This window comes from Cupressus sempervirens, chromosome 2 (genome assembly GCF_028749045.1).
Source record: "Cupressus sempervirens isolate cs-2001-9-10 chromosome 2, ASM2874904v1, whole genome shotgun sequence".
Classification (NCBI taxonomy): Eukaryota; Viridiplantae; Streptophyta; class Pinopsida; order Cupressales; family Cupressaceae; genus Cupressus; species Cupressus sempervirens.
In genome coordinates, this window is record NC_143119.1 from 514,114,715 (window position 1) to 514,134,110 (window position 19,396).

At 34.8% G+C, this 19,396-nt stretch overlaps 1 protein-coding gene across 2 annotated transcripts in view; it reads right to left on the minus strand.

Annotated features, from left to right (window-relative positions):
• LON2 (lon protease 2) overlaps positions 1–19,396 on the minus strand; it is an 83,301-nt gene that overhangs the window by 56,733 nt on the left and 7,172 nt on the right. The gene's annotated exons all lie outside the window — the stretch shown is intronic.

Sequence of the window (19,396 nt, forward strand, 5' to 3'; positions counted from 1 at the left end):
TTTGTTTAAGAGGGAGTTCATCAATGAAGATAACTCGTGGATAGAATCACTGATGAGATGCACAAGGAGAAAGATTACATCATGAGACTACAGATCATTAAGATAAACATTTTACTCAAGGCATTTATGTTCTTCCCTCAAGTCTAAGAGGGAGTGTTAATGATTGTGGACTTAGAAAAGATGCATTCTATATAACCTTATGACTATTTAGATTATTAGTAATGGTTCTCTTAAAAAAGAGGGAATAAAGTGACATCATGCTGTGACACTAAGATCATGGATATTAGCATGGTATGCCTTCCTGACAAAAGGAGAAGCTAAATAATCTGCAATGGTGAATCTTGACTCAGAGGGAGTAGACAATGCTTTATTGATTCTCGAGTAATAAAGAATTTGTAGCAGAGAATCATAAGTATCATCTTATAAGAAGGTTATATGTCAGAGAGAGTACCTAGAAGATCAAGTTGATTGCCCAAGATCTAGGTCGTAAAAACTCAAATTGAGTGTACCATGTCAAGATGGTGTATATTCATAAAGTACAAAAGTTTTCATCAAGGTTATGATGGAAAGATAAGTATCTATTGTACTTGAGCTCTTCTTTTACCTTATGTCTATAATATCTTTCATTTGTATTTTTTATAAGAAGAGTATATGCCTTGATTTTTTTCTTTTCTGAAGAATATTCTTTTAGGAAAGAATTTTTGGATTCAGAGGGAGTCTGACATCTCATTAAGGCAACCTTGAATAAGGAGCTTAGAAGATTTGATATCTAGTAGGAGTCTGGAAAATCTAAAGTGAGCAACCATCTGATGGGCCTACATTTATAAACATCATCGTGTGCAAGCATTTCTCAACAAACAGTCTTGCAGCATCAATTTGCAGTAATAGAAAACAATCTTCCAGCACGAATTTGCAGTGATAGCAAATGATCTTTTGGTGTTTTAAATTAGTAGAGGACTACTGGCAAATCTTGAATAGATTCAAGATTGTGTTGTGAAAGAAAGATTTTGATGTCTATGAATCACAAATTGGATAAAGAGAGAATTTAATTATTCTCTAGACTTTATGCTTAGTACTGGAAATTAGAAAGCGAGTATTCTTATCAAACCTCTCTGAGAGTGATCATCTCAGAAAAGATCCAAGTATGATTCAATTGTTTTTGTATTCTTATGATAATTTAATTTGTCAGGCTATTGACTGTTATGGGCTTCACCATTTGTATTCATTATTTAAGAGGTGACGATCTCTGAGATAATGAACACTTGTATAAAAGGCATTATGAGAAATGATGATCTCTTAGATAATGTGCTAAATAGTAAAGTTCTACTGTAAGATCTAGATGAGTTCAAGATCATATTGTGATATAGACATTGCTATGTCTATGAGTCACAATTTGGATAAAGGAAGAATTTTAGTATTCTCCGGATTTATGCTGTATTCTGGTAGATCTTAAACTCAAGATCTTGTTGTGATATAGAAATACCAGTTTCTATGAGTCACAACTTGGATAAATGAAGGAGTTAAATTACTCTTCAAATTTATCCTCTATATTATCACTAGCAGCAATGATTTGTCATATCACAGGTTTAGTAATATGACTTTCTATAATGTGTTCTATGATACCTCATAGTAAGAAGAGTAAGACAGATATAGAGTATTAATTCTTGTTTATTCATTTGTATTGGTGTTTCTAGATATAATATCTCTCTGGAGGATTATTAAGTTAAGAGGGAGTGTAAGTATATTTAACCAGATAACCTACAGGTCTGAAAGTGCAGACCGTACTTCTTCTTCTTACCCTTATATATCATTAAGTTGGCATTAGATTGTTTTCCTTAGGAGCCGGCCACTTCTCAAGAAGTAGATTGATAATCCTTAACTAATCCAACACATTGTGTTAGTTAGATGTTATTATGTTTATCTTTCTGATCATTGACTTTTAAGAAGATTAATTATGGTAACTTAGAAAGGGACGTGTCCCTTTGAGGGACATACCCTTTAGCAAGGATATATAGGAAGGTTATCGGTGTAGTTTGAGGACACACAGTTACAATTAAATTTGCTCCTCTAAGCATCTATATCCTGTGATTAATTCAGAGATACTCCCATTCAATCAAAGGTCAAATATTCATTACTGTATCAGCATTAAAGATAGGTGTCAACTTCCTCAATATTCAGAAATTAGAAGACCATTCTCAACAATCAAGGACTGAAATAAAAGTCTAAATAAAAGGTTACAGAATTTTAAGAAACTTTACAAAGGCATTGATTATGAGGAGACATTTGATCCTACTGCAAAGACGAGCACAATCAATTTAGTCCTAGCCATGGCAGCACAGTTTAGCTGGAAGGTCCATTAGGTGGACGTCAAGAGTGCTTTCCCATATGGTAATCTCCATGAAGAGGTCTACATGACACAGCCTCCTGGTTTCAAGGTCGCTAGTAAAGACCATCAAGTTCTCAGATTGGTAAAAGCTCTCTATGGCTTGAAGCAAGCCCCTTGGGCATGGTACATCAAAATTGATAAGTAACTCAGTGATCAAGGCTTCAAGAGGAGTTCTTTAGACTCAAATCTGTACATCAAGACTAGTGACAATGACATCATCCTTCTGGTTATTTATGTGGATGATCTGATCATCACTAGCAGTTCGGCATCTTTGATTCAAGGAATCAAACAGAATTTATGCCAATCTTTTGATATGATTGACCTTGGGCTCATGCATTATTGCCTAGGTGTTGAAGTTTGGCAACAGTCTTCTGGTATATTCATTTCTCAATCCAAATATGCCAGGGCCCTATTAGACAAATTCCATATGCAGGATTGCAAGCCTGCATCTACACCTATGGAGAAAGGTCTCAAGTTATCCACACAATCTGATTCTCCTTCCATTGATGATACTACATACAGGAAACTAGTAGGCAGCCTCATCTACCTCTCTACTACTAGGCTTGATATCAGCTTCGCAGTCAGCTATATCTCATGCTTTATGACAACTCCTAAGGCTGATCATTGGATGGCAGCATAGCATGTCCTTTGTTATGTGAAGGGCACTTCAGATTATGGACTTCTGTACTCTTGAAGTTCTAATCCTAAACTCAATGGGTTAACAGATTCAGATTGGGCAAGCTCTGTTGATGATAAAAAGTCAACTTCTGGATATGTGTTCAATTTGGGATCCGGTGCAGTCGCATGGACCAATAAGAAGCAGCAGGCAATTTCTCTCTCCTCTACAGAAGCCGAATACAAAGGGACTGTTAAGGCAGGATGTGAAGCTATTTGGCTTCGTCTGATGCTTGGGGATATGCAGATGTCACCAACAAGACCGATTACTCTGTTTGTTGATAACGAAGGCATTATCAAGTTAGCACGAAATCCAGTCTTCCATTAACAAACCAAGCATGTGGATGTTCACTGTCATTACATACAACAGCTGGTTGAAGATGGGACTATAGATTTGCAGGATGTTTCTACCATAGATCAAACTGCAGACATTCTCACCAAGCCTCTTGGTCCTAATAAGTTTGTCAAATTCAGAGGACATCTTGGTGTTCTAGATAGATTAACCATTAAGGGAGGGTATTACGATAATAGATAATCGTCTATTATTAGTTAATGGTAATCTATTGTAAATATCTAGTTAGCTTTAATTAGCTTTCGCTTTTTTAGCTTTCTTTGTTAGAATAGAATGTTTATATTCTTTATGATTGTTCCCTAAGGAAACATCGTTTTATTTTTTTGTATATAATGACCTTTCAGTATCTGTTAATAACAAGTAAGATTTTTACCAATTACTTCGTGATATTCTTTAGTGGTCATCTTAGTTAGACTTTAGTTTATTAGATAGTTTATATTCCAGTCTTTAGTTAATGATTGTTTCTTTTAATCTTTAGTTTATTGGACAGTTTCTATTCCCGTCTTTAGTTAACAATTGTTTATTTTAGAAACAATGCCTTTGTAAATCTACATAAGGAGCTTTCATCTCTTATGTTTAATACAACAACATCAATTATAACATGGTATCAAAGCGGATCAATAAAATATCAATAAATTTGGCAAAATTTTTAAGAAAAAATTGGTCCTCTTTTGATCTAAAATTTTCCCCAAAAATTCCATGCATCTACTTGCATGTTGTGTTGTTTTACCATGCAAGTCTCATGTTTTGCCACATGAAGGTTTCTCTTATGCGTTTTCATAATTTTTTCCCTTAAAAATTTCTAGTGGATTTTCATATTTTTCCCCTTAAAAGATTATTTGTTGGGTTTTAATAATTCTTTCTCAAAAATTATCTATTGGGTTTTACATTTTTTCCCTCTAAAACAAAACTTTATATTATTCGATCCATGTCTCAAATTCCGTTGTCTAGTTTTGATTAATTTTTCACCTCAAAGATCGTGTCTACTTTTTCAGATTTTTCTTCTAAAAATATCATGGTTTTTGCAGTCTATTTTGAGTTGTAGTGTTCATCTACAAAAGTTCTTGGTGAATCATCTTGCAATTTGATTTGGAGCATAGCGCTAATCTGCAAAAAGAGTTTGGTGATTTTCAAAATCTTGGTTTCAGTTTCAACTCGATGTCTCTGGCTGCAAGGAGAAATGCGTATGTTACCCAGAATCAGATTGGATGGCTTCTAAGTCATTAACATTATCAGATCATGGGAGGGTCTCAGCACAAGTAGAATGTTCTAAATAATTCATGACCACAAGACGTGTGCAATCTTTTGTAGGATAGTTAGAGGATGATCATTAAGGGAGAGGATGACCATTAAGGGAGGATATTAGAAAATTGTAATATTTCTTTATAGGGTCATTTTAGTTAGTCTTTAGTTTATTAGGTAGTTTCTATTTCCATCATTAGTTCATGATTGTTTCTTTTAGAAATGTGGTCTTTGTAAATCTATATAAGAAGCTTTCATCATCTCTGTTTAATATAGCATCGGTTTTTCATAACAGAAATCAGAGAGATCCACACCAATGTAAGGATAGTATGAGGGAGATAGTTCAACTTTTTAGAGGAATGAGCCAGCGACTAAGTGCTGATGGGCCCATTCAAAATGATATTGATGGCAGAAGATCTGGTGGAGGAAAAACTTCAGCTAGTTGTGGGAGTACTTCAGTTAATAAAATCACTTTCAGGCCTTTTTTTGACAGAGAAGCAGTAGTAGGTGTTGGGGAAGAATAACTAAATCAGAGGAAGACACTACAAGATTTCATGATGCATACTGCACCTTAAGCCTTACCAGATGCAATTATTTGACCTTCAAGGATTTCGATGCAATGAAGGAAGCTACTGAGCAGAGAAGCAGAAGTTGTAAAGAGAAGAAAGACATTTAGCATTGTTTGGGAAAAATCAATACTCTGTTGGCGATTCCTAAGTGAGCTTGGTTGCAGAAATTAGATATATATTTCTCAAAGAACCTGATGCTTGAAGAAAAGGCTATCCAATTAGACACCTTGCATCTTGAAGGAGAGGCTCATGGATGGTGGTACCATGGCATGATAACAAAAGGGCATGATTCTGTCACCATCTTGGAAGACAGCCAAAGACTGATAGACAGATTCGACAAGACAGAACCTAAGACTCATTTTGGAGAATTAGCACAGCTAAAGTAACAAGAGAAGGTGGAGACTATGTGGCATAGTGATTTCCAATTTTCAGAAAAAAGACCCATAGTTTTCATGTGGAAGGCCTAGCTGAAACCCATGAAAGGTTAATGAATGTTAAGGTTGTAGCTTCAGTCGGATTGAATTGACCTAGAGACAATTCTTTTATGGTTATTGGTCAATCATCACTTAGACAAATTATATGCTAAGTCACAAGGTTGGAATTCGAGTTCGAGTTCGACAACTATGAAGTTTGGCTAAAGTTCAGCAAGGCAAAAAAATTGGAAAAAATTTGACAATAAATTTGCCTTATATAATTTTTTTAAAATATATAAATAATATGATCTCAATTCCTAGTTATGAGAGGGTCTATAACTTTGTGGAGACGATTGTAAAGTATGATATAATTTTTTTACTTTTCTTTGCTAATAAACAAAATTATAATAAAAATTAATAATCATTCTATTTAATCTTTACTAATAAAATAAAATTGTGAATATTACAAAATCAAAATAATAATAATAAAATATTGTAATAATTAATAAATTAATAATCATAAACAAATATAATACATACAAAATATTAACATTTCACTAATAATAAATAAATAAATATACATTAAATATAAATGTTTCCCTATGATAAATACATAGTGATACAAATATTTACAAAATTACAATAATAAAAATAACATTTATTGTTATAATCTTATAAAACATTGAAATCTAATCCTAAAAATAACATTTATTATTATAACCTTATTAAACGTTCAAACCTAAACAAATAAATAAAAAATGTTCATTGCTGAAGAGACTGTCAGGCCGTCAGCTGGAAGTGGAAGCACAAGCGACTGAAAGTGTACACAAAGGTTTTCTAAATCGAGAGTAAATGACTAACAAAGTGAAGACGAGGTAAACGACAGGAGGCTGGAGCAAACAAACACGACATGAACTTCAAACACGACTGGATATTCAGACAATCTTATTCCCAATGCATTTTTCCCTAGCTGAGCTTCAGATATGATTCGATGCATTTTCAGCAGACGAAGGGCATTATTTTATAAGTTGTTTTGCCTCATAATCCAAAAAACAACTCCATACGAATTCAATGATGAATTTCAAGGATATTTTTTCGTTTTTATGGGTTCGCCAAATTCCTAACCTCAAGCCAAAAATTCGGCAAACCCTGTGACTTAGGTTATATATATGGTTCTATATATAATTATTAATATATTATCTAAATGATGATTAAGCATAGAGACATGGCTCATGATGAGACATGTCTTCTCTCATATTTTTAAGTCATTCAAATCTGCATTTGGAATACACAGAAATAAATGGGAGTGTTATTGCATTTGTAGGAAACGATCTATAAAACTCAACATGGTATCAAAGCCAGACTGCAAATGTAAATATCTATTCAATGGTGAAAGGCAGTAAGTTATAGACATCTACGTGTGACTACTGATCAAGTGGGTTTCATATGGCGAGAATCATATTAAATTATCGATCGGTAATTAAGTGCATAACTGCATTCATTCTGCGAAACAATTTATAAAAGAAGACAGTGTAAGGGACAACTGTTTGAATTTAATCATTGTCTGCGTACTATACAGCTTGAAGTAGTTTAGACCCATTATAGAAATCACATATCAATCTAAGATAATGTGTGTGTGCAGATTCAATAAATTGGATACACAAAGACCTAATACCTTAACAAGAGATGGAAGAAATAAAGAATAAGAGATAATAGATCAGAATACGTATATTTAAACCAGACTAAGAGATGTGGTATATTCGGAATTAGTTGACCCAATATACAGCCAAAGTTCCAGGCGAAGCACCATACAACTGGGCATATCCCTCTTATTCAAGATTTGTAGAAGTGCTATAGAGTAAGGGAAGCAGATTTCTGGACAGGAATACCTAAAGAAAGAATAGAAGATACGATATAATACAAAGGAGCTATATCTACTTGTATCCAGTAGCCACTGTGATGGATTATATCTATAACGTGGATCATATCTCTATTATAGGAAGCCACGCAATTCAGAAGAGAACTAAATGATATCCTGTATGAAACGTATAAATCATGGTATCAAACACCATGGAAGATGGAATTAAACAAAAGACGTTATCTTCGAAAGCAGGTGCTTGATATTGCACACCCATAGATCGTGCCAACCTACTTGCCCCAAAAAGAGTTCTCATAAGTGCAACCGGCGAGAGTTGTTGCTTTACATAATATCTAGGATGAACTTGATCTTTCCATTTTCAAATCTGCAAATTCAATAGACGATTTAACTAAATCTTGTGGTTCCTTTCCGCATAAAACATCCCTGCGGTGCATGCATCCTGTGCCAATGTAGAATGGACCTTCTTCTCCATCTAAACACATTTTGAATCAAAGGAAAGTTAACACACCGCTGCAAAATGAATATCAGAAAGAATGTTGATAGTTTGATAGTTTGTTGATAGTTGACTACAAATGATAGAGACTAATATATATTATTTGTAATTATATACATACTATAAGAGTTATTTGCCTTGATTTTTTCCTTTATGTCTAAGGATGTTCTTAGAGGAAAAGAAGGTCAGTACTTTACACATTCTACCAAATATTGTGCAAACTCAATCTTATGACAATAGCTCCAAAGAAGATGTGATCTAAAATTCATTAGTCATCTAATGATCAGGCTGGATAAAGTGAAGCTCTTGAAGCAAATATCCTTGATGATTGAGATTATGAAGTATCCTTCTACATTAAGAGAAAGTCTAACACTTCTTCAAAGGCAACGTAGGAGCTCAGAATATTGATATTCAGAGGGAGTCTAAAAATACATGTGTGATTGCATGATTTTTGATTAGCCTAACCCTGTGTACATCATGAGGAGATTATGAATTATCACCAGAGAGTTGGAAGATTGATATCAGATTTAGGGGGAGTCCGACGGGCATCCTTGGGTGAAGAGAGCCTCTAAGGGAGTAACGAGAGGACCTAACTTCCCAAGATTGTTGTTTAGAAGGAAAATTTTGAGGTGTGATCCCTTGTTAATGATCTCTTTTCTATGAGGGAGAAGCTTGAAGTAAAATTCTTTGTAATTCCCTCTCCTTTGTGAGAGAGAAGTCTGAGGTGAAAAACCTTGTTCCAACCTCTAGGAGCAGCTATGGTGGATCCACCCTCTAACTTGGATCATGGTGGATATCATGTGAGTTAATACATGATTATATTGGAAAACATCATGAGAGGTAACGATCTTTGATCAATGTTTGTGTATGGTCGCTATTGTAAGGTGACGATCTTAACAATGGCTTGACCAGTCATCATGATAGACTACATTAAGTTGTTGTCTTGGAGTGTCGAAGATCATGATAACGAACGTATCATGATAGACTACATTAAGTTGGTGTCCCAGAGTGCCGAAGATCACGATACTTGTTATGATGGAGATCATGATATTTTAATTACTTGTCATCATAATGAACTACATTAAGTTGTTGTCCTACAATGTGCCAAAGATTATGATAACAAACATATCATGATAGACTACATTCAGTTGTTGTCTCGAAATGTGTTAGAGATCATGATACTACATTTGTTGTTCTTGTGTTCTTGTTCTATTATCATGATAGACTACATTGTTGTCTCAAAATGTGTCAGAGATTATGATAACGAACGTATCATGACAGACTGCATTAAGTTGATGTCACTAAGATCATGTTTGTTATCTGATTGACAACATTCAGTTGTTGTCCTAGAGTGTGTCGGAGATCTAAAAACTATATCCTTCTCATATAACTTAGTGTTTGGAGATCAAATAACACATATCTTTCTAAGATATAACATATTATTTTGGTAGGCATCATGGATTTGATGCCAGTGCACATACCAAAAGAATATAAGTATGATGAAAATCATATGATTAATATTTCTTGTTGAATCATACTTCGGTATTGAAAGATAACATCTAAGTTGATGGATATATGTTGATATCCTTAAATATGCCATTCTGAATATCATATTGAGATGATATCTCTTCATATGCTTGGGAGTATTATGTGTTCTATAACAATCCTCCCATAGCTAAGAGAGAGTGTTAAGGTTGTAGCATCAGTCGGATTGAATTGACCTGGAGATAATTCTTTTATGGTTATTGGTCAATCATCATTTAGACAAATACTCTTATATCTACTTATATATATGGTTATATATATAATTGTTAATATATTATCTAAATGATGATTAACCATAGAGACATGTCTCCTCCTCTCATATTTATAAGCCATTCAAATCTGCATTTGGAATACACAAAAATAAATGGGAGAGTTATTACATTTGCAGAAAACAATCTATAAAACTCAACAATGAGTGCATCTGATCCAAGTTCTTTGCAAGAAGCCATCAAAAGGGCTTTGAGTTTTGACAATTCAGTGACTAAGGACAAGTTGAATTCCAAGCAAGCATCTCGTATGCTATCAAATAAATCTGCTCAGATTATGCTATCAAATAAATCTCCTCAGATGAACGCGTTGCCTCCAAAGCTAAATCCAATTAGAGATATCTTAAAATGAACTACAAAGGAAAAATCTATATCGCACTACAGGGAATAATGGCATCTAAGTTATAGGTGTTTGGGAAAGGGATGACTTCACTATAGAGGTAGTCTCCGATGAGGAACTGAAGAAGCAGCATGGGAAAGTGTGGAAGCCAAACATTCAAGTTTGAAGTTGCTTCAGGACAAGCAACTTCGGGGGTAGGTGGACTGTGATGTCTCCGATCAGGAAGCTCAGCTCTTTTTACTTGCTAGAATTAATTTTGTAAACCAATATTAAATAAATGAATAAAATTATTAAATGATTTGTCATATCATTTTTCTTCAAGCTGACAGCAAAGGAAAACTAAATGCTTTGTTTGTCATGGCCCTTTTGGCCAACCTCCTTTGAGGTGTTTACAGTTTTATCTATCTGGCCAACATCGAGAGAAACTATATATTTATAGGACTCGATATAGAAGGGAATGGAGGATATTGGATAGCTTCTGCATCCAATGGATGCAAAGGAAACTCATACAAAAAACTCAGTGTATACTCCTGGCATGTAGCCCCTGCCAGCCCTCTCATTTTGACTTCCAGAGCACTCATACACCAAACCTGAGTCTGTTACATGAGTCAACTCATCACAGTGGGTATCGGTTGAAGTGGTGACAGCAACAACCCATCAATCACCATAAGTCTTGTTGCACGTCCCAGACGACAGAAGACCTATTGGTGCCAGAGTTCCATAGGTATGAGGCTGAAGATCTATCACAGTGGTGGAAGAAGTCAGGTATCAAAGAGACAGGTTGCTAAAGTCAAAGGTAATCTAATATTGCACACAAAATACAGAGAAGACACCAGCACGTGTTCAAAGCTCCATTTCACATTTGTATTTACGAGAGTCCAGTTCTGTCAATAGACCTTTCATAAACAGATCTTATTAAAATTCTGGCAAGAGCGTTGATGTGCTTCAGAATGGTTTTCTAAAACGAAGGAATCTGTTTTAAAGTTCAGTGGGCACACATTCTGGATATAATTGTTTTGCTGAGTTGAAATATTATTCCCCAAATGACTCTCCCTTGGATGTCTCCTCAGATGAAACCTCCTCCCCTTTATATCTTCCAATGTGCGGAAGAGTCACACCTCTTCTTCATGGTTGCCCTTTGCAATGATCACAACTCACAACCTTCCACAATTACCAGCCTTCATCATTCCTACACGTTAAAAGAGTCACAACACCTCATAATCATTGCTCTTTGAAAGAGTCACAGCACTTCACAAATTTTGCCCTTTGAAATGTAAACTTCTACAGATTCTGATGACAAATCAGACTTCTAATGCAGAGAAAGATGGGCACAAAATAACCCAGAGAGTGAAACTGATATTCAGGATTTACTTGCTGAAGATACAACTGAGGATCCTGATATATAACTGGAATAAAGTTATGATATTCAGCAGATAACACGTGAGGACTGGAAGACCTGGAGATCAGACTGTAGATTCTTTTTGTGTGTACCCAGACTGCCTTCTCAACCCTGCCTATATACCCATATCATAGGGTGTGTCCCTTAAGGGACATCACCCTTAGCATTAACAGGTAATTAAAATACTCAAAGTCGGCGACCTTAGGATAACATTAGTTAGAATTAACTAAGGTTAGTTAGGTAAAACTAAAACCTGTTCCTTCTGATCACTGGCACCTCTAGCGTAGGTATAAGTAATTACCATGCCCTCTTAATGGAGTATATGCCAATGAGAGTTAGGCACAATCTGCACCCGTAGACCTGTCGATTATTAGGTTAATTACTTAACACTCCCTCTTAACCTGATAATCCTACAGAGAGAAATTATAACTAGTAACATCAATATAGATGTTAAGCAAGAATTAATACTCCATATCTGTCTAACTCTACATAGTATCATAACAGTTATGATACAAAGTCATATTACTAAACCTGTGATATGACAAATCACTGCTACTAGTGATAAAACACATGTTGAGACTCATAGAAGCTAGTACTTCTAAATCACAACTAGATCCTGAATTTAAGATCTACCACAATACAGGATAAACCTGAAGAATTTCCAAAATTCTTACTTTATCCAATTTGTGACCCATGAACAAGTCAATGTCACAAGATGATCTAAAATTCACCTGGATCTTACAATAAAATCTACTGTTAGGACATTATCTAAGAGATCGTCACCTCTCATAATGCCTATTGCACAAGTATTCATTATTTCAGAGATCGTCACCTCTCAAATAATGATTACATATGGTGGAGCCCATAACAGTCAATAGTTTGACAAAATAAAATTTAATCATTTTATTAATAATCAAATAGTACAAAAATGAATTACAACTAAACCATACCAAGTCTCTTTCTGAAATGTTCTATCTTTACTCTAGATAGAGGTTTGGTGAGTATATCTGTTATCTGATCTGCAGTACAAATGTATTCCAATTTCACAAAATTCTTGTCTACCATATCTCTTACATAATGGTAAGGAATTTCAATATGATTGGATCTATCATGGAAAACTGGATTCACTGAGAGCTTGATGGAACTCTGATTATCACAGTAAATGATCGTAGGATTCATGGCTTGTCCAAATAATCCCACAAGCAACTTCCTCAACCATACCGGTTCTCAAGAGGCCATTGCTGTAGCAATGTATTCAGCTTTTGTGGAGCTCTGAACTACTTAAGACTGCTTTCTACATATCCATGAAATCATAGCCGATCCTAAACTGAAACAGCATCCTGAAGTACTTTTCCTGTCTTTAACACTTCCACCCCAATCTGAATCAGTGAATCCATGCAAATCTAAAGCAATTCTTTCATACTTGAGTCCATAATTAAGAGTACCTTGTAGGTATCTCATAATGTGTTTAATAGCAACTAGGTGAATCTCCTTAGGTTCACACATAAACTAACTTAAAGCATGAACCGCATAGCAAATATCAAGTCTTGTATTTACTAGGTACATCAGAGACCCAATTATCTGCCTGTAGTGAGTAGAATCTATTGGAGGTGATTTTGCAGCTGCTTCTTTAAGTTTATGCAAATTGGTCTCCATTGGAGAAGACATGGACTTGCAGTTCCAGTTCCACATTCCGAATTTCTTCAAGATATCTGAAGTGTACTTCCTTTGATTCAATATGATACTATTAGCATTCTGTTGCACTTCCAATCTTAGAAAGTAATGGAGAAGACCCAAGTCTTTCATCTCGAATTCTCTGATAAGATCTTTCTTGCACTGATCAATAAGATGATCATCACCTATGATTAATAAATCATCAACATACAATATCAATATTACCATACCATTTCTATCCTTTTTATAATACAAGTTTGAATCAACTTCATTCTTAGAGAATCCTACGCCAGTGAGATATTTATCAATCCTTTCATACCAAGCCCTGGGAGCCTATTTAAACCCATAAAGAGCTTTCTTGAATCAGCAAACAAAGGCATTTGGATCATGGGTTTCAAATCCTTCTGGCTGCTCTATAAAGACTTCTTCATAAACCTTCCCATTGAGAAATGTTGTCTTCACATCCATCTGATGTACCTTCCATCCCTTAGAGGCGGCTATAGCTAAGACAGCTCTAACAGTAGTATATCTGGCTACAGGAGCAAAGGTTTCTTCATAATCGATTCCTTCTTTCTGAGAAAAACCTCTAGCTACAAATCTGGCTTTATATTTCTCAATGCTTCCATCAACGGCATGCTTTATTTTGAATATCCATTTAGAAGAAACAATGGATTTTCCTTTTGGCCTTGGAACTATTTCCCAAACATCATTTTTCATAATTGGTTGATATCCTTCTGTCATAGCTTCTTTCCAGGCAGGATGTTTAATTGCATCAAAAGGATTGGTTGGCTCTGTTTTGGATAAATCAATCATATTTGTTGTATAACCAGATAATCTTTTAGGTCTTTTACTTTCTCTGACTAATCCTGAAGGTGCAGCAAAATCTTGAGCTACTTCAACTATTTTTATGGCCCAAAGTGGTCTTTTCTTTGAACTTTCTTCAAGGTTTACTTCATCTTCAACCTCTTCTAAGTTCTCCCTCTGGGATTCAAACTCACTTATGCTTTCAGAATCAGGTGAAGAAGAGGGTTCATGAGAATTTATTGCCTTTTTAAATGCAAGATCTTCCTCAAAGACTACATCCCTGCTAAGTTCAATAGTTTTTTGTCTAGGTATAAAAATTCTATATGCTTTAGAAGTTTCACTATACCCTACAAAAATACCCTTCCTTCCAGATGGTTCCAATTTGGTTCTTTTTTCTTTTGGCACATGAATATACACAGGACATCCAAATATTCTGAGATGACTTATATTAGGTTTTATTTTAGTAAATACTTCTTCAGGGGTCTTATCTTTAAGATAGGAGTGAGGGCTTCTATTTTGGATGTATACAGCAGTACAAGAGGCTTCTGCCCAAAGATAGTATTCTAGGTTTTGGTCAAAAATCATAGCCCTAGCAGCTTCTATAATTGTCCTATTTTTTCTTTCAGCTACCCCATTTTGTTCAGGGTTGTAAGGAACAGTATACTCCCTCTTGATCCCTGATTCTTTACAAAAAAAATTAAACAAATATGAGGTATATTCTCCTCCATTATCTGTTCTAAGGGTTTTAATTTTATATCTTGAAAAAATTTCAGTTAATGCTTTGAATTCCTTAAATCTTTGTAAGATTTCTTCTGATTCTTTGCATTTTAAAAAATAAATCCATGTTTTTCTAGAGAAGTTATCTATGAACAAAACATAATACCAGAACCCTCCAAGGGAGGGAACGGACATGGGTCCACATAAATCTGAATGAATTAATTCTAGTACATTATTTGTTTTTCTAGTACTATCATGAAAAGGTCTTCTAGTACTTTTACCTAAGGCACATCCTTTGCAAATACTAGGGTGATCTTGTTTTAATTTTGGTAATCTGGTAACCATCTTCTCCATACTAGATAGGGTTTTAAAGTTTAGGTGCCCTAATCTTCTGTGCCATATTTCATTTGAATCTTCTGCTTTATGAACAAGGGCTTGAATGGGTTCTATATTTAGTTCATACAAATATCCCTTTCTTTGACCAATTACTTTAGCTTTCTTGATGGAAGAATTCTTAGCCCAAGTTAATACTTTGCCATCCATGAATGCAACATATTTGCCATCCATGAATGCAACTTTAGCTTTCTTGATGGAAGAATTCTTAGCCCAAGTTAATACTTTGCCATCCATGAATGCAACATATCCTTCTGTCATAGCTTCTTTCCAGGCAGGATGTTTAATTGCATCAGAAGGATTGGTTGGCTTTGTTTTGGATAAATCAATCATATTTGCTGTATAACCAGATAATCTTTTAGGTCTTTTACTTTCTCTAACTAATCCTAAAGGTGCAGCAAAATCTTGAGCTACTTCAACTGTTTTTATGGCCCAAAGTGGTCTTTTCTTTGAACTTTCTTCAAGGTTTACTTCATCTTCAACCTCTTCTAAGTTCTCCCTCTGGGATTCAAACTCACTTATGCTTTCAGAATCAGGTGAAGAAGAGGGTTCATGAGAATTTATTGCCTTTTTAAATGCAAGATCTTCCTCAAAGACTACATCCCTGCTAAGTTCAATAGTTTTTTGTCTAGGTATAAAAATTCTATATGCTTTAGAAGTTTCACTATACCCTACAAAAATACCCTTCCTTCCAGATGGTTCCAATTTGGTTCTTTTTTCTTTTGGCACATGAATATACACAGGACATCCAAATATTCTGAGATGACTTATATTAGGTTTTATTTTAGTAAATACTTCTTCAGGGGTCTTATCTTTAAGATAGGAGTGAGGGCTTCTATTTTGGATGTATACAGCAGTACAAGAGGCTTCTGCCCAAAGATAGTATTCTAGGTTTTGGTCAAAAATCATAGCCCTAGCAGCTTCTATAATTGTCCTATTTTTTCTTTCAGCTACCCCATTTTGTTCAGGGTTATAAGGAACAGTATACTCCCTCTTGATCCCTGATTCTTTACAAAAAAAATTAAACAAATATGAGGTATATTCTCCTCCATTATCTGTTCTAAGGGTTTTAATTTTATATCTTGAAAAAATTTCAGTTAATGCTTTGAATTCCTTAAATCTTTGTAAGATTTCTTCTGATTCTTTGCATTTTTAAAAATAAATCCATGTTTTTCTAGAGAAGTTATCTATGAACAAAACATAATACCAGAACCCTCCAAGGGAGGGAACAGACATGGGTCCACATAAATCTGAATGAATTAATTCTAGTACATTATTTGTTTTTCTAGTACTATCATGAAAAGGTCTTCTAGTACTTATACCTAAGGCACATCCTTTGCAAATACTAGGGTGATCTTGTTTTAATTTTGCTAATCTGGTAACCATCTTCTCCATAGTAGATAGGGTTTTAAAGTTTAGGTGCCCTAATCTTCTGTGCCATATTTCAATTGAATCTTCTGCTTTATGAACAAGGGCTTGAATGGGTTCTATATTTAGTTCATACAAATATCCCTTTCTTTGACCAATTACTTTAGCTTTCTTGATGGAAGAATTCTTAGCCCAAGTTACTACTTTGCCATCCATGAATGCAACATTGTGTCCATCATCTTCTAACGCTGTAATTGATATTAGGTTCCTTTTTATTCCTGGTACATATAGTACATCTTTCAAAAGGAGAGTATTTCTTGTTTTTAGCTTCAAAGTGCAGCTACCAATTCCTTTAACTGAATGTACTAAGTTATCACCAATAGTAACTTCATCATTAACTTTCTCGGACAAGAAATCTAGAGTTTCTTTGTATCCTGTTATATGCCTGGAGGATCCACTATCTATTACCCATGCCTTATTTGAGATTTCATTTGATAAGGAAGAATACAAAACCCGATTCTCCAGATCATAAGTTTCTTCTTCTCTAACAATATTTGTGCAATTTGCTGCTTGTTTAGAGTTTTCTGGACAATTTGATCTAAAGTGTCCAATTTTTTCACATTTAAAACATTTTATTTTAGATAGGTCTTTCTTGGACTTCCCGTTCTTCTGATTTTCTTTATTTTTCTTGAAATGTTTTTTCTTGCCTTTGTAAGAGTTGGCATTAAGAACATGAAGTTCTTCATCTTCCATTTTAGGTTTTCCTCCCTTCTTTAGTTTTCTTGATTCTTCCTGAAGACAATCATTCTTAAGTCTATTAAAATCTGGCAGCTGATCTCTAGCACTAATTCCTTGTGCAAATGTTTCCCATGATTCTGGCAGTCCATCTAAAGCCATGAGCGTTAATTCGGTGTCATTTATGATGGTTCCTATGCTTGCCAATTCATCTCTAATACCAGAAACTCTTAGAAAGTAGGAGTTTATTGATTCTCCCTTTTTTATTTGGATGTGATTTAGTTGTCTCTTTAGTGCAAGGACCCTCGTTGCATTATTTACTTCAAATGCATTTTGTAATGCATTCATCATATCATAGGCAATTAAGTGTTTTGTAAGCATAGGTACTATGTCATTCTTAACTCATCCAAGATGATTTGAATGGCTTTCCTGTTACCATTGGACCATATGGATTTGTGAGGTTCAACAAATGGCTGTTTGGATGCTCCATCAACAAACTGTCTAACATTATTTTCTTCGAGAGTCATCAAGATTCTGAATTTCCATGCTTCAAAATGTTCCTTTCCATCAAATATGTCCTCAGGCCTGATTGTATATGCCATTGGAAAAGAAGAATAACTACTGGATATGAACAGGTCTGATATGTGACAATCTGCAGAGCCCTAGATCTGATAACAGGGCTCTGATACCATGTAAACTTCTACAGATTCTGATGACAAATCAGACTTCTAATGCAGAGAAAGATAGGCACAAATAACCCAGACAGTGAAACTGATATTAAGGATTTACTATGCTGAAGATACAACTGAGGATCCTGATATATAACTGGAATGAAGTTCTGATATTCAGTAGATAACACATGAGGACTGGAAGACCTGGAGGTCAGACTGTAGATTCTTTTTGTGTGTACCCAGACTGCCATCTCAACCCCGCCTATATACCCATATCATAGGGTGTGTCCCTTAAGGGACATCACCCTTGGCATTAACAGGTAATTAAAATACTCAAAGTCAGCAACCTTAGGATAACATTAGTTAGCATTAACTAAGGTTGGTTAGGTAAAACTAAAAGCTGTTCCTTCTGATCACCGGCACCTCTAGAGTAGGTATAACTGTATAAGTAATTACCATGCCCTCTTAATGGAGTATATGCCAATGAGAGTTAGGCTCAATCTGCACCCGTAGACCTGTAGATTATTAGGTTAATTCCTTAACGTGAAGGAGTCACTTCCTTATTTTCTTCTCATTTTTTTTTCTCTTCTATTAATTATTTCTTTACTCACACATTCCTTTTTCTCTTCCTCCACTCTCTCCCTTTCAAATGCTCTCCTCTCCTTTTTATATCTCATGTTTGAGGGAGTCACAAATTTTCATTTCATGCCTTTTGACCATTCATTTAACTTAACTAAATTTTATTTATGTTTAATTTTATTCTTTTGTATTTTTTATTTAAGTTTTATTTTGTTCTTTTATATTTTAATTTTATTATTATTGTTTATTATTAAATCCTAAAAATTGGGAAATACAGAATGTATTCTGGTGAGATTAAACAAGTAACTTGTAAGAATCTGCAAGAACCCCTTTAGACCCCTTTAGGTTACAGTTCACTCTTTCAGACTAATGCTTCAAATCGTTTTAGATAATCTTTGGATTATGCTTGCCATTTGTTTTGTGTTTCTGACTTACAAATAGTGTCAGGTTCCTATAGTATATCTTAAATCTTGAAATTGGTGATGAGTGTGGATTGTTCTTGAGACCTTGGTTATGGACAAAGACAAAACAATTAGCCTCAACTAAACTAATCTTGCTCAGCCACATTAAACTTGGCATTGTCCTAGGCTTCTGTAAATTGCAGACAAATCTGCTCGATTGTTTGGTAATAGTGCCATCCTTCGCTGCTATCTAGAATGTACTATTATTCATATAGCTTCCTCCTGGCCCCTTTAAGGCTTAAATATACTTTAATCATTCTATGCTGTTGATGTAGTGGCATACAGAACGCAAGGAGAGATAGATTGTTAAGCTAGCAGATGAGTACGAGAAGGGCTTGATATATCAATTGTTACCTCTTAACTTCAACTTTAAGTCTAAATAGAGTTGTACCAGCCTAATAAGGACCTGCAAATTTGTGTTGGGTTGCTTTTTAG